Source organism: Babylonia areolata, chromosome 13 (genome assembly GCF_041734735.1).
Source record: "Babylonia areolata isolate BAREFJ2019XMU chromosome 13, ASM4173473v1, whole genome shotgun sequence".
Taxonomy (NCBI): Eukaryota; Metazoa; Mollusca; class Gastropoda; order Neogastropoda; family Buccinidae; genus Babylonia; species Babylonia areolata.
In genome coordinates this window covers 4362663-4367662 of record NC_134888.1, presented here as the reverse complement: position 1 = coordinate 4367662, position 5000 = coordinate 4362663, and the positions used below count along the sequence as shown (strand labels likewise).

Genomic DNA, 5000 nt, shown 5'->3' with positions numbered 1-5000 from the left:
TAAAAAAGGGAAATTACTCTGTAATTAATGCTAGGGGACTTAATTTGCTTTAAACTGATCTTTCTCATCTTAAACATTAATTTTTTTTTTCTTTTCTTTTCTTTTTTCTTCTCCCAAGCTTATCCGTCATATTTAATACAGAGCACTTTTCAACCATTTTTAAAATCTCTTTTTCTCCTCCTAATGATTCCTTTACAGGATAAAGCGTGAAGCACAAGTGAGTCTTGAAGGCTTTGTCTCTTGTTGTATTTTTGTTCTGTTGTTGTTGTTGCTTTTTTTTCTTCATCTTTTTTTTTTTTTTTTTTGCTGCTGCTGCTGCTACTTAGAATCTATCTATTATGGCTATTAGTGTAGCAACAACCAACAACAACAACCACCAGGATGGCTATGACGCCATCACCACCATCACTATCGCCACGATTACCACCACCATCAACAACAGATGAAGAAGAAGTGATGGCCTAGAGGTAACGCGTCCGCCTAGGAAGCGAGAGAATCTGAGCGCGCTGGTTCGAATCACGGCTCAGCCGCCGATATTTTCTCCCCCTCCACTAGACCTTGAGTGGTGGTCTGGACGCTAGTCATTCGGATGAGACGATAAACCGAGGTCCCGTGTGCAGCATGCACTTAGCGCACGTAAAAGAACCCACGGCAACAAAAGGGTTGTTCCTGGCAAAATTCTGTAGAAAAATCCACTTCGATAGGAAAAACAAATAAAACTGCACGCAGGAAAAAATACCAAAAAAAATGGGTGGCGCTGTAGTGTAGCGACGCGCTCTCCCTGAGGAGAGCAGCCCGAATTTCACACAGAGAAATCTGTTGTGATAAAAAGAAATACAAATACAAATACAAATACAAAACAACAACATTTCTCTCTATCTATCTATCTATCTATCTATCTATCTGAGAGACAGACAGACAGACACACACACACAGAGAGAGAGAGAGAGGGAGGGAGAGAGAGAGAGAGAGAGAGAGAGAGAGAGAGAGAGAATTATATACTGATATTGTTTCCAAAGAAAAAGGTTTGTTCCAGTTTTCGCTGTCTGACGATGATTACGATCGCTTATGAAACAACCTTTACGACTCGAATTGACCTCACGCCAAATACCACCCCCACCACCCACCCACCACCCACCACCCCCCACCTCCCACCACCCACCCACCACCCACCACCCCCCACCTCCCACCAGTACCTGACAAACCGCGACAGTCGGTCACTCTCTACAAGGACCTTAATCCTCACTAATCCCTCAGTTGCCCGGCTGACCGCTAATCCCCAAAGGCGCTGTGGTGAAGTGTTTCGTCGGTCTTTGGCCATAACCTCTCCCTACCCTCATGGGTCCTCTACCACGCCTGTGGCATAAATGCGAGCTTGGCGGTGAAAGGGTTAACGCCGCTCGGTTTGAACAAATCCAGAGCACACTGACAGCAATACAACACAATGCAATGCAATACAATGCAATGCAATACAATGCAATGCAATGCAATGCAATGCAATACAATACAATGCAATACAATGCAATACAATACAATGCAATACAATGCAATGCAATACAATGCAATACAATACAATACAATGCAATACAATACAATACAATGCAATGCAATGCAATGCAATGCAATGCAATACAATACAATACAAGCCTGGAGGGGCTTCTTGTTGCACGCACGCACGCACGCACACATGCCTCCACGCACGCATACACACACGTACATACACGCACACACATATAAACGTACATACACGCACACACACACACACACACACACACACACACACACACACACACATACACACATAAACGTTCATTCATACACACACACACACACACACACACACACACACACACACACACACATATTTAGATATGGGACTTACTGAGTTATGGTAACCAAACAAATCTCATCAATAAAAACAAAAGAAGAAGTAAGAAGGAACAACTATCACTTCACTTCACTTCACTTCACTTTCTCAAGGAGGCGTCACTGCGTTCGGACAAATCCATACACGCTACACCACATCTGTTGAGCAGATGCCTGACCAGCAGCATAACCCAACGCGCTTAGTCAGGCCTTGAGTGCATGCTTACATATTTGTGTACCTATGAAAGGGGATTTCATTTTACGTAATTTCGCCAGAGGACAACACTCTCGTTGCCATGGGTTCTTTTTCAGTGCGCCAAGTGCGTGCTGCACACGGGACCTCGGTTTATCGTCTCATCCGAAAGACTAGACGCTCAGTTTGATTTTCCAGTCAAACTTAGGAGAAAGGGCGAGAGCGGGATTCGAACCCACACCCTCACGGACTCTCTGTATTGGCAGCTGAGCGTCTTAACCATTCTGCCACCTTCCTGCCATGTCCACTATCAATGAATAGAAACTGAATTATGAGAAAGAACAAAATCCAAAGGGAAGAAGGAAAACTGGAGAGAAAGTGAAAATAAAAGAAAGAAAGAAAGATAGAAAGAAAGACAGACAGAAAGAAAGAAAAAAAAAAAAAGAAAGAAAGAAAGAAGAGAGAAAAAAGAAAGACAGACAGACAGAAAGAAAGCAAGAAAGAAAGGAAAAAAAGAAAGAAGAAAGAAAGAAAGAAAGAAAGAATATGAAACAAAGAAAATAAGAAAGATAGAAAGAAAGAAAAAATAAGAAACAAAGAAATAAAGCAAGAAAGACAGACAGACAGACCGAAAGAAAGAAAGAAAGAAAGAAAGAAAGCAAGAAAGAAAGACAGACAGATAGAAAGAAAGCAAGAAAGAAAGAAAGAAAGAAAGAAAGCAAGAAAGAAACAAAGGCAGAAAAAAAGCAAGAAAGAAAGACAGGCAGACAGAAAGAAAGAGAGAGAGAGAGAGAGAGAAAGCAAGAAAGAAAGAAGAAAGAAAGAAAGACAGAAAGAAGGAAGGAAAGAACGAAAATAAGAAAGAAAGAAAGCAAGAAAAAAAGAAAGAAAGAAAGGCAGAAAGAAATAATGAAGAAAGAAAGAAGCAAAAAAGAAAGAAAGAAAGCAAGAAAGACAGGCAGACAGAAAGAAAGACAAACAGGAAGAAAGAAAGCAGAAAGAAAGAAAGAAGAAAGAAAGAGAGAAAGCAAGAAAGAAGAAAGAAAGATGAAAGAAAGAGAGAAGAAAGAAAGAAAGATGAAAGAAAGAGAGAAAGCAAGAAAGAAGAAAGAAAGAAAGAAGAAAGAAAGAGAGAAAGCAAGAAAGAAAGAAAGATGAAAGAAAGAGAGAAGAAAGAAAGAAAGATGAAAGAAAGAGAGAGAGAAAGCAAGAAAGAAGAAAGAAAGAGAGAAAGCAAGAAAGAAGAAAGAAAGAAAGATGAAAGAAAGCAAGAAAGAAAGAAAGACAGACAGAAAGAAAGAAATAATGAAGAAAGAAAGAAAGAGAGAAAGAAAGAAAGAAAGAAAAAGGCAAAACAAAAAACGATAAAGAAAAGCAGGAACAGAAAAGAACAGAAAGATTAGAAAGAAAGTAAGCAAGTCCGGTGCGTAGAAAGTAACAAAGACAGAAAGGAGAAGAAGGACAGAAGGAAGGAAAGAAAGAAAGGAGGAAAGAAAGAAAGAAAGAAAGAAAGAAAAGAAAAGAAAATATAAGGAAAAAAAAAGGAAACAAGCAAACAGGAGGAGAAAGAGTGAAACCTTTAATTAACAACAACAACAAAAACAAACAAACAAACAAACAAACAAAAAACACACATTACAACAACAAAACACACAATAAAATAGCCGGAGGCGGCAAAGTTGAATGGGGAAGGAAACGTTGTCCATGCCCCCCCCCCCCACCACCCACCCCCACCTCCACACCCCTACCCACCCCTCCCCTAATCAGAAACACTGCTGTCGAAGCTGAACAACTGGTAAGTTCCGAAACACGGCTACTTCTAAGGTAAAGGTGTTCCCGTGCCTATTGCTCCACTTGTCTACGAAACCTTAGGTGAAATGACGACTTAATTTATCGTCGAGATTATCTGCCTTAACTATGTAGTAAGAGGGGTGGGGGGGGGGGGGGGGTTGGGATTGTAGAGAGGGGGTGGGGGGGGGGGGTGAGTCAGAGGGTTAGGGGGTAGGGAGTTCTTTCCGTTCTTGAGTTGTTCGTTTCGTTATTTTTCGTGCATGGCTATGTCAGTGATTACCGCTGGCTGCAAGCCAGGTAGGTGTGTTTGGTGTGCGGTGCAGAGAGCACGTTTTGGCAAAAGGTGGTTCTCTCTCTCTCTCTCTCTCTCTCTCTCTCTCTCTCTCTCTCTCTCTCTCTCTCTCTCTCTCTCTCTCTCTCTCTCTCTCTCTCTCTCTCTCTCTCTCTCACTCTCTCTCTCTCTATATATATATATCCTATATATATGTATATATATATATATATATATATTATGTGTATAGACATATGAAATTAGAAAGAGAACAATATATATATATATCGTTACATCTCTCTCTCTCTCTGTATATATATATATATATGTGTGTGTGTGTGTGTGTGTGTGTGTGTGTGTGTGTGTGTATTGTTCTCTCTAATTTTTCATACACATACCAACATCATTCTCTCTCTCTCTCTCTCTCTCTCTCTCTCTCTCTCTCTGTGCGCAGCACTGGCAAAGATAGAGACAGACAGACAGACAGACAGAGACAGAGACAGAAACATCTTTTTGCACGTCGCAGACACTGTCATGAGAACGAATCAAGAATCAAGAACTTGTAATCCTTTGACCCCATACTGGGGCATGGAGCATATTTCTAGAAAGTGATGTTCAACGGAGCCGCTGGGCTGAACAACAAACTGGCTTTCGCCAAAACTCACTCCTCAAGGGAGAGAAGAGAAAAAGAGGGGGGGAGGAGAGGAGGGGGGTAGGGGGGGGAGAGAACTCTGAACACACACACACGCGCTGCGAGCAGACGACCACTTCGCACGTTCTCTCTCTCACTCACACGCTGAAGAGTGGTTGTGTTGTGATTAAAACAAGGCCTTCATCGCAGAGTTAGGTTGTTCACATTTGCACCACCGGGTTGGAGCA

General features: G+C 41.6%; 1 protein-coding gene across 1 annotated transcript in view; it reads left to right on the top strand.

Moving 5' to 3' along the window:
- The first annotated feature begins 4965 nt into the window (after positions 1–4965).
- LOC143288796 (cAMP-dependent protein kinase catalytic subunit PRKX-like) overlaps positions 4966–5000 on the top strand; it is a 72510-nt gene continuing 72475 nt past the window's right edge. The window contains exon 1 of the mRNA XM_076597432.1: positions 4966–5000. This exon is cut by the window's right edge and continues 440 nt beyond it. The gene's annotated coding sequence lies outside the window, so the exon portion shown is untranslated.